Below are 11,524 nucleotides of genomic sequence, written 5' to 3'. Positions count from 1 at the left end.
CAGCCCAGGCAGGTGGGAGGACCTAGGTCTAGTGTTGCCTCTCGTGCGCCCCCTTCATGGAGGAGTAGGACGCAGAGGAGGCGAGCCTCCCGCAAGAAGAGGGACTTAAGGGAGGTCATTCAGCACAAGCGCAGCAACTCTCAGCGGAAGGAGGGTTTGATCTCCCTGGAGGGCCTTTTTTTACCAGCCCTCTCCCTCTTCTTGACTCCCCAGGCATTTACGTTACACCAGCCCTGGGAATGGGCCTTATGATGAGAACTATGTTCTGATGGCCCTGCCGTAGCAACTGGTTGATGTGAGCCCCTCTTTTAGGCATGTAAAAGTGGTGGACGCCAGGTTCATTGAGAACTCTCAGGCGAGTCTTCATTCCGCACGCCGCAGGTGAACTTATTGGTTTTTAAAAAATTCTGTGTGTATAACTAACACTGATTTGTATTTCTCTACAGACCTTGTTCCCTGTATAGACCTAGGGGGTCATTCTTAGAGGAGCAATTAAAGTATTGGACTTTAGGGCCCTGAAGCCTCCCCCAGTTGGTGGCTAGAACGAATTAGGGAGAAGCTCAAAGAAGATTTGGCTTCCTTGCTGAGTATGTGATGGCCTTCCTGTCATAACATTTTATATGCGTGGTGGGCCACCGCTCATTTCTGTTTAGCCTCAGGGCTATTAGCCACCCAGGGGTAGAGTAGTTGGTCTTCCTAAAAAAAAAAAAAAAAAAGGAGAGCTTTTTTGCTTTAGGTTTAGACTGACGCTGGCGCTTCAGATAGATCTTCAGATAGATGTCCTGCCTATCGGTTTGTGACAATGGTATCCTGAGTACTCGCTCCCCTGAGCTCTGTAAGGTTTCAGTAGGTTGAGTGTTTCACAGCCTCTCAATCAAGTAGGCTGTGGCTCCTCCAAACCCTCAGGTAGATCTATGCTTGTAGGTCGGCCCTCACCCGGGCCGCCTCTGTAGCTGGCCTAGGCTATGCTAGGGATATTGGAGGCGTTTTGCTAAGTATAGCTGCCGCATTCATTATGTTTTAGGCTTTCTCCACTAGATTTCAGCCCCCTCCCTTAAATGGGAGTTGCTGGCCAAGGCCCGCCCTTTTCTCTGCATTCAGGGGTGATAGAGTAATGCAGGGTGGTAGCTGAGGTAGGATCAGTCTGGCAGGGTAAGGCCATCTTTCGTTCTGCGAAGTGACAGTTCGTCAGACCCTGCCGAACAGAGATGTTTGGGCCTCTAGAGCTGGCTCCACTCAGCCCGTTGAGCTAATCGCTTGACCGATGGGTTGAAGTGGGTTGGCTTGCAATTTAGCCCCCCGCTCCCCTAGGCTGGGAGCAGGACAAATCCCTGTCACCCTTTGGAGCCACTTGCAGGCCCGCTCCCTGTCTAACATTGCAGGGGCATATGGTTGTTACTCCCCCGCTAACTCAGGGTAGTTTTGAGTAGTCCATTCTCAGCTCTGTATTTATCTACCTCACACCACGATGGCTCCGGTTGAGCAGGGAATTCTAAACTACATTTCATTCCGTTTTTTTGAACTCCGCTCCCTTGAAGCCAGAGCATTGCCATGGGCTGACACCTATGCATTTAGTAGGTAGGCCCCTAATGGGGCCTCCACTTGGCATAAAGGCATATGTTGCACTCCCCTGCTATAAGGGTATTGCTTTTTGCTGAGTACACTGCCTTTGGCAATGTGATTAGGTACCAGCATGCTGTAGTAACAGCTTTCTGCCGCGAAGGCTGCATGGTTAGGTAGTAGCTCCCACATTTTGTGGTGGTCGGGTAGTAGGCTTTACTAGGCCTCCCTGAGGGTTAAATTCCACATACTTTGGTTACTAGGTGGCAGGCCCCACAGGCCTCCCTGAAGTTGAATTCCCACTTTTTTGAACTATCAGGTAGTAGGCCTCATAAGGGAGGCCTGAAGGCAAAAGCCCAAAGACAGTCAACTGGACTGCCAGTCTGGCTCACTATAAGCTATGGTTTTCAGGTAGTAGGCCTCTCCAAGCCTCCCTGAAAGTAAGCTCCTTCATGTCATGGTTTTCATACTTTGAGTTTCCACTTAGGGTGGTTTTCTGGTAACAGGTAGTAGGCGTCTCTAGGCCTCTCTGTAAGTGAACTCCCATGCACTGTGTTTATCAGGTAGTAGGCCTCACTAGGCCTCCCTGAAGTTGAGCTCCCACATACTGTGGTTGTCAGCTAGTAGGCCTCACCAGGCCTCCCTGGAGGTTTAGCTCCCACATACTGTGCGTTTCCACTAAATAGCATGGTTTTTCATGTAGTAGGCCCCTCCAGGCCTCTCTGTAAGCGAGCTCCCATGTTTTGTGGTTGTCAGGTAGTAGGCCTCACCAGGCCTCCCTGGAGTTGAGTTCCAAATTACTTTGAGTTTCCACTTAAGGTGGTTATCTGGTAACAGGTAGAAGGCCTCTCTAGGCCTCTCTATAGGTGAACTCCCACATATTGCGGTTATCAGGTAATAGGCTTCACCAGGCCTCTCTGAAGGTGAGCTCCCACATACTGTGGTTGTCATGTAGTAGGCCTCTCCAGGTCTCCCTGAGAGTAGTTTCACAGTGGTGCTGGGTTTTGTAAGCTAGTGGCCGCTTACTTTCAGTTTAGCAGTCCTTATCAGGCAGCTACCGAAGGTGAGCTTGCGCCCTGGCTCGACTCAAGTTTTTATTCTCTGCTACGGGTTCCCTCCTGGACCCTCTTTATCCTGCTACAGCCTGGTTGCCTACCAAGTACATCTTTTGCTCCCCTCACTGAGGGTCAATATGAGTATGTGGTCTCCTGAGTCCCATCGATGACGTATTGTCGAAGTTCCCTTCGAAAGGGAACGTCTAAGGTTACAAATGTAACCTTTGTTCCCTGAGAACAGGGAACGAGACAATACGTCTCCCAGCCATGCCTCGGGGTCTGCCTGCCAAACAGTCCCTTCAGACGAAAGGATATTGTCATGGTTTCAAGGCGCCCTTTTTATATATTCAGGTCGCACGCTCATCATTCAAGCTGATGATTCACGGCTGTGAGTTGACATTTGATTTCAGACACCTGTCACGCCTGAGGCGTTCCCCCCATAACGTCGATGACGTATTGTCTCGTTCCCTGTTCTCAGGGAACAAAGGTTACATTTGTAACCTGAGACGTTTTCTATTTTGATCTAGACTGCTTCTGTCAGTACAGATTTATGTCACTGTTCTCTGAGCAGTTGTTTCATATTCAGATTCAGACTTTTACGACCCTAAATTCCTCTCCATTTCACACTCATTCTGAGTTAACTCAATTTTCAGTGAAAATTTTGTTTTGGTGGGTTGATTTAGGTCTGTAAATTTACACGTTGCACTAAAAAACAATTCATGGAATTTACTTTTTTTTAAGGTAAGTGGTTGCAATCAATGTATTTTAGTTATATTTAAATAAACAAATTTAGTTTAATCGACAATTAAAATAGTGTAGAGTTTAAAGAGATTTGCAAACTTGATTGAATGGATTGCTGTGGACTACAGGCCAACAACTGGCTTAAGTTCAGTATCATTGAAACAAACACAATATTTGTTTTGTTTTTTACATGTTTTAAAGTCTTTTGAAATATGTAATCAATTCTTTACCCCAATAATGTAATTTCTCTAAATATACTCATATATATTCTTCTTCTTCCACTCTGGAAGTCTATGGGAGCCCATAGAACCATTTGTGGGAAAGTTGTGAAATTTGGCACAGTGATAGAGGACAGTCTCAACTAGGGGTATGCCAGTATAAAATGTTCATGTTGCGATTAATTGCTCATGTTTTTATCACGGTATACGGTATTACCACGATATTGAAATTTAGTTTTAAAAAGTTATCATATTACAGTTTAATAACTTTTGTCTTATAACAAATTTAACTGAATATTTAAATACAATAAATCAATACAGAAAAAATATATAAAGTTTTACACAGATTAAAGTGCAAAGGAAATATAAAGACCAATAGGTATCACTTAACAATAAGATCTCATTAGTTAACCTTAGTTCTCTATCTTACTTCCCTATCACTATCTGAATTAGGAAGCGTGCATTGTGAAGGGCGCTCTGAAAAGAGGCAGCGCAGGCAAAGGATTAAAACCTCTATTAAAACAAATGTCCAAATGAGCGTACTGGTACGCTAAAAGCACGTTCTCGGCACACGGAGAGGTGGCGGTACACTCAAGAGCTATATTTGGAAGTGGCGGTGCCGAGTACCGGCCCACTTAAAGCACTGAGTAATGTCGAACGACGATTGGTTTCTCGATGCAGAGCGCGGCTCACAACCTCGTTCTGCTCTGGTTCCTTTCTTCCCGGAGGTGCATGAAGAGGTGACGAAGTCGTGGACGGCCCCTTTCACGGCCAGAAGCCACCCGTCTCCCTCATCCATCCTCACCACCCTCGATGGCGTGGCAGCCAGGGGGTACGCGGACACTCCCCAGGTGGAGAGAGTAGTTGTGGTGCACCTGTGCCCGCAAAAAACAGCCACTTGGAGGAATCGTCCACATCTCCCGTCCAAGGCCTGTAAGCTGTCGCCGCTCTGGCTGCCAAGGCTTACAGTGCTGCAGGCCAAGCTGCCTCTGCCCTGCATGCCATGGCTATACTGCAGGTACATCAAGCCAAGGTGCTAAAAGCAACGCACGAGGGTGGTACCGACCCAAGGTTGATGCAGGAGCTGCGCATGGCAACTGACTTCGCCTTATGGGTGACAAAAGTCGCGGGAAGGTGATGTCCACGCTGGTGGTCCAGGAGCGCCATATCTGGCTGAACCCGGCCGAGAGGAGAGACGTCGACAAAGCCCACTTTCTCAATGCTCCCATCTCCCAGACAGGTCTGTTCAGTGACACTGTCGAAGACTTTGCCCTGCTGGTCTCGGCGGTGCAAAAGCAGACTAGAGGCCATCCTGCACATCTTGCCCCAATGTGATCCTCCGGTTGACACCATTCCGTTTCGGGCAGCGCCTCAGCCTGCTCGTCGCCGTGGGTGGCCCCCTGCGTCCTCCACACCAGCTCCGGCCCGTGCTGAGAGTTCTTCGAGGCCGGCGCGTCAAGCCTCGTGCAGGAGAGTGGTGCCCACCATATCAATCCTGGCTGCGAAGTCCTCTAGGAAGACAACTAAGCGGCCCTGACACGGGCAACTCGGAGATGTGGGAGACTGCTCTTCAGGAGCTGGCGGAGACAGCGTCACTCCTTCCCCTGGAGGAGGGCCAGGTGGAGAATCCTCAGTTTATGTTTCTTTCTGGGGCACGACATGCAACAGGCAGGCAGCTTCAGGGTCCTGGACAGGACCTCTACTGCTTTGGCACATCAACTGTCTGGAGTTGCTGGCAGTGCATCTAGCTTTACAGTGATTTCGGATGTTTTGTGAATCAACCGACAGGGCGGTCTACGATCACGTTGGATGTCTCAACTCACCCGCCATCTCCTCCTCTGGAGTCAGACGTGGCTCAAGTCGCTGCGCGCTATCCACATCCCGGGGGAGCTCAATCATGTATCCGATGCGTTCTCACGACAGCTCACCTTTCCCAGGGAATGGTCCCCAGATGGTCCAGCTGATCTGGAGTCGATTCGGGGAAGCCCAGGTAGACCTGTTTACTTCCCACGAGTCCTCCCACTGCTAGCTGTACTATTCCCTTTCCCAGGCCCCCCTGGGCATGGATGCACTGGCACACAGCTGGCCTCGGGCTCTATGCAAGTATGCGTTTCCCCCAGTTAGCCTGCTCGCACAGATGCTGTGCAAGGCCAGGGAGGACGAGGACAGGTCCTGTTGGTTGCGCCTTACTGGCCCACCCGGACCTGGTTTTCGGAACTCATGCTCCTTGTGACAGCCCCTCCTTGGCGCATCCCCCTGAGGAGGGACCTCCTCTCTCACCATTTGGCACCTGCGTCCAGATCTTTGGAACCTCTACGTGTGGCTTCTAGACGGGACGCAGCAGACCTAAGTGATCTGCCACCGGCGGTGGTAGACACTATCACTCAGGCTAGAGCCCCCTCTATGAGGCAGGCCTATGCCCTGAAGTGGAGTCTGTTCACAAATTGGTGTTCTTCTCACTGAGAAGACCCCCGGAGATGCCCGGTCAGAAACGTGCTTTCATTCCTGCAAGAACGGTTGGAGCGTAGGCTGTCACCCTCCACCCTGAAAGTGTATGTGACTGCCATTGCAGCCCATCACGATGCAGTGGACGGCCGGTCCCTGGGGAGGCATGACCTGATCGTTAGGTTCCTTAAGGGGTGCCAGAAGGTTAAATCCTCCTAGGACACCCCTGATTCCCTCCTGAAACCTCTCTATTGTTCTGGCAGGACTTCAGAGGGGTCCCTTTGAGCCGCTGGATTCAGTCGAGCTTAAGTTCCTTTCTCTCAAGACAGCGCTCCTGGTTGTGCTCACTTCCATCAAGAGGGTCGGGGACCTCCAAGCATTTTTGGTAAGTGAAGAGTGCCTTGTGTTCGGGCTGGCCTAATCTCACATTGTCCTGAGACCCCATCCAGGATATGGGCCCAAGGTTCCCACCACTCCCTTCCGAGACCAGGTGGTGTACCTGCAAGTGCTGCCCTTGGAGGAGGCAGATCCAGCCTTGGCGTTGTTGTGTCCCGTAAGAGCGCTTCGCATATACGTGGACCGCACCCAGAGCTTCAGAAGCTCTGAGCAGCTCCTGATCTGCTTTGGAGGTCAGCAGAAGGGGAAGGCTGTCTCCATGCAGAGGTTGGCCCACTGGATAATGGATGCCATCGCCTTGGCATACCATTCCCTAGGCGAGCCGTGCCCCCTGGGGGTGAGGGCCCACTCCACACGAAATGTGACCTCCTCCTATGCGCTGGTGCATGGCACCTCTTGATCCATTCGTTGTTGCCGGGACACGTTCTCGGCTCCTCAGCCTAAAACCTAATGAGTGGATGCACTTGTCGCCTATTTATCCCCGTTGGCACGAGGAGTGGCTCAGGTATGTTAAATCCACTAGCCAATTTTCATTGGCATTTTGTCTTAAACTCAGAGATGATTGGCCTCCCATGTGAGGACCCAAATGTCGTTCGACATAACATCTCCGTTCCCTCCATCAGGGAACGAGGGTTACAATTGTAACCGAGATGTTAATGCATTAACATTCACAATGAGCAATAGCTACATTTCCTACCAGAATGTATATAATGAATTAACAAATGTTAAATAATGAAGCCCTAATGATAACTGTGAACGAACAATAAAAAATCAAAACACTTCCAAACAATATCTAGGGCATGTTGTAGTCCAGATTAAAAAAAAAAATGTTTGAAAATGAATAGCCTATTAAGTCTAAATACTTTAGCATTTGTCACTGTGATGAACACCATAGCAATTCCACAAATCTGAATGGCTATTTAAATTATTTAAATATGTTTTAGAAAGTAGCACAGTTGCTTTATTTATTGGGTTTCCAGAGTGAAGGCTGATTTTTTTCTGCACTTTAGCACCATCTTCTGTCAGAGAGTGAATGTGCTTTCATTGGGGGCGTCTCTCACGTGTTCCTCATGTGCTTCTCATGTGTGCTTGTTTAAATCAGAGCAGCATGCATCTTTCAAGCAGCATACAGGGCTTGAAAGATGACCAGTTTGTGGGAAAAGTATTCTTAAAATGCATCCCAAATTCTGAATAATTTGTAATGTATAGTTATTCACTGTATTTAGAAGTGCCCATAATAACAATATTGTGCATATTAATTCCCGTGATATATCACATTACCGAATACCGGCTCATGTCTAGTCTCAACATCAACCACAGCAAATGTGGAATCTCTGACTCAAACTCTCTTGCACCGCCATCACATTTTAACTCATGTTTATGCTAATAACTTTTGAACCGTAAGGCACAGAAAGAAAATAATTTTTCCTCTGAATCCTTGGATCACTCAGAGTCGAACGAACAATAAAATAAAAAAAATCATAAGTTTTCTAACTTGTTCTAGACGGTTTGTCTGACTTTTGCCAAAATTGGCTCAGATCATCTTCGGACCATGCTGGCAAAAAGTTATGGAATTCAAGTAGATTCCTCAAACTGTTCTAGAATAACTTGCAAATGAATTTAACGAAAAGCACGTGTTATGACAAGCCTGACCTGAGGCTACCTGCAGTGTTTCAGCACTGTCCCACCTAGTGGTCGGGAGATATGAAAAATGTCTCTTTTTGCCAAAAATCACAAAACTGGTCTCTTTAGATTCAGTACATGATGCCAAGTCGAACCATACACAGTTTTACCATATCAGCCCTTTTCGGCATTGGTAATTTTGAATTTAAACAAAAAAATTGCTAGATTTTACAAACGCATTGCCGTATCATTACGAAACTCGGTAAGTGTCTTCGGCACCATGCACTGACAGTACTCAAAAAGTCACCTTGTGGCCAAAAATTATAAAGAAATTTCAAAAAATGCTAATAACATTTGAACAAATTAGGCTAATGTAATTAAATGGGTCTCAATCAGTGCTTTAAGTGGCCCAAAAGAGGTGCCGGTACTGTATTATAGCCTATATATATAACAACAACTATATTGAAGGGGTTTTATATACAGCAGTCAACAGACGACCTTATAAAAATAATAAATCATTTCATTAGTTTGTGGATTTGCTTGAGCTAGAAAGAGCTACTGAACATAAATAAAATGTGCAAAAGGATTTTGAAAAAAATACCCTTAGAATAGGGTGACCAGATGAGATTTGCTTAAATTCGGGAGGGGGGGGGGGGGGGGGTTTAAGGGGGGTGTCTGCAGTCTTGGGTGACGGGATGGGGGGAATATGATATAAGACTTCGTAGCCTATAATAAAAGATAATGAATTTAAAACCTTAACTAAACACATTTTTATTCAAAGATCAACCGCCTGTCATTACTCTTTAGTCTGCCACAAGAAACAACAACATTAAAATCATGAACTCAAATGTCATTGTAAAAAAAAAAAAAAACAATGACTGTTGTGACAACAGTGCGTAAATCAGACCTTTCTGTAACGCTAACGCTAAAGAGCTTAAACGTATTTTTTGTACACAGTGCCGTGAACTGTCAGTCACTCTTGTATGCGTGCATCACTGTCCTCCTCGCAGCTGCAGCAACTTGCGTTTTCTTCATCAAGCTTTAGGACAAAAAGGTCGTATTGTCTTTGTGCATATAGATTAATTAGATAAATTAATATCTAAATTCGTGCCTAGCCGCCTACGGTATTTTCTTTTTAACTTTTTTTAGAAAAAAGATGCTGCAGCCAATGAGCAGCCGGCGGGGGATGGTTGCAGGACGACTCAACCTCCGCAGACAGTTTTTTTTTTTTATATGTTTATCAGACAATAACTTCTCAAGATTTTGCTTTAGTATAATTTTCGGGACAATTAGGGCCAGATTCGGGATTCGGGACAACAGTTTAGATTTCGGGATGTCTGGTCACCCTACCTTAAAGAGCTACTGCATTACTTCATTAGCTTGCGTCTGACGTGCAGCGATATTATTCAGACTTGGTGGGGTGTCACCAGCGAGTTATCTGATTCTGACCGTGTTGTTTTATTAGTACTCAGAGTCTGAAGCCAGGAGAACATATAAAGTGTTTTTCACTGTATTTGTATTATTACCGAGCCGAGTGTGCGCGTTTCACACATATTCTCCGGCCACGTTGAGTTGTTACTGACATCGGCAAAAGCCACGCATGCGCTTTTCACTTGTAAAACTTAAGGGTGTATGGGTAATGTAGTCTCTGCTCTCAGTGGGACGAATTAGGAAGCTTGCGTTGTGAAGGGTGCTCTGAAAAGCAGCAGCGCAGGCAAAAGATTAAAACCTCTATTAAAACAGATGTCCAAATGAGCGTACCGGTATGCTAAAAGCACGTTCTGGGCGGACGGAGAGGTGGCGGTACGCTCAAAAGCTATATTTGGAAGTGGCGGTACTGAGTACCGGTGCGTACTGGCCCACTTAAAGCACTGGTCTCAATATAATCTTTGGGTCATGCTGAAAACATCAATTAAAGTAATTGAAGGTTAATGAGGTTTTTTTTTTTTTCGTTTGTTTTTTTTTCCGTTTTTTGAGAACTGTCCCTTTAACTGCTGATGAAACCCATGCCAAAACATCCATTTGATTTTGAGTGAAAACCTGACAGACATTTGGAAGACAAAATGCTTTTTAAGGCCATTCTCTCAGTTTACAGACACAGAGCAGTGCTAATTATAACCCCTGGAGGGTGTCTGGAAAGCGCTGACTCCTGCAGACCTCGCGTCTAGAGGAGGTGCTCTACACAGCTCACTGGACAGTCGGGTTTTTACTCCCTGAAGAATGAAAGATACATTGCCTCTTTTTCCCCCTCTGCAGGAACCAAGAGCACTCAGACGCACTGAGAGTAGAGAAAAAAAAATGCATGCATTCTCACATGTGAGAGAAAGGTCAAGAAATGTGTCCTGAGATGAGTACCGGTGCAACCAGAAACCGGAAATAAAAAGATGAGAACAGTCACAATAATCTGTGAAAATGTTATGTTTTTTTTACCCAAAAATAAAATGATTAGGTCACACTTAACTTTAACCTCAAGTTCCCACTATTAACTATGACGTAACTCCTAATTTGCTGCGTGTTAACAGTTAGTAAGGTAGATATTGCGGCATGATGTGATGCGCAAATGCAAAACATCTTATAATCCTCACAGTTAAGTACCACCAACATTTTGTTGCTGGAGTAATCCTTTTGTGTTTCTCTTGTATTACTCGCTATTTAATACGTGCATGAATCGATGAGCGGGGCTGAAGAGGCATTGATGAAGTATGCTTCTTCATCAATATTCAACAAAATATGAAACAAATAGTTTGTATTGAGGGTAATGCATTACAAGTAATGTGAGCTGCATAATCAGAGTACTTTATTCAAGTAACTAGTAAAGTAGTGGATTACTTTTGTTTGGTTTCAATAAAAGCTGTTCAGGACATTTTGAGTTCTGAAACTAACAGGATGTTTTTGTACTACAATGACCTCTTATATTATGTAAAGTCTAAACTATTTTCCTAACTCACGACTCCTTTAAAAACAGAAGACTGCAACGGAATTGCTATGAATACAAATGAGATTGTTGCTCTGCAGGAAACTCTTTGTCTTCTCTTTATCACTGAGGTCCTCTGTCGGTGTGTTAATAATGCAGCTGCTGCATGAAGGTGTTTTACATTCATATCAACACTGCACCCCATCCACTCTACTGTCTCTGTGATATAAGCACACATACACATACGTTTAGAGAAACTGAACCTCGTGTACCCTGTTCCTTCTGTGTGTCGCATCTGCTCCAGTTCACTCGCACCCTGCAGCGATGGCAGATCTTCATCAAGGCGAACGGCTGACTTTGGCCTCCTCACTCCGGTTACTGTTATTTCCTCCAAAGCTCGCTACACTTAGTGTCATCTCATTACCAGGAATGAGTAGAGTAACTGCCCCACAAATCAAGCCAAACCGTTTTATCGGGCCAGAAAACAGGAAGAAACAGATTTTGGAAGGTGCTGTTTCAATCTTTATACTGTGAGACAAAGCTATAGCTCTTTTGGACTGAGTGTACTGTTC

At 45.9% G+C, this 11,524-nt stretch overlaps 1 protein-coding gene across 1 annotated transcript in view; it reads left to right on the top strand.

The window, feature by feature from the left end:
• The window catches only part of stk32a (serine/threonine kinase 32A), a 63,340-nt gene that overhangs the window by 35,245 nt on the left and 16,571 nt on the right, over window positions 1-11,524 (top strand). The gene's annotated exons all lie outside the window — the stretch shown is intronic.

Source organism: Carassius carassius, chromosome 36, assembly GCF_963082965.1.
Source record: "Carassius carassius chromosome 36, fCarCar2.1, whole genome shotgun sequence".
Taxonomy (NCBI): domain Eukaryota; kingdom Metazoa; phylum Chordata; class Actinopteri; order Cypriniformes; family Cyprinidae; genus Carassius; species Carassius carassius.
This window is presented reverse-complemented; position numbering and strand designations above follow the sequence as displayed.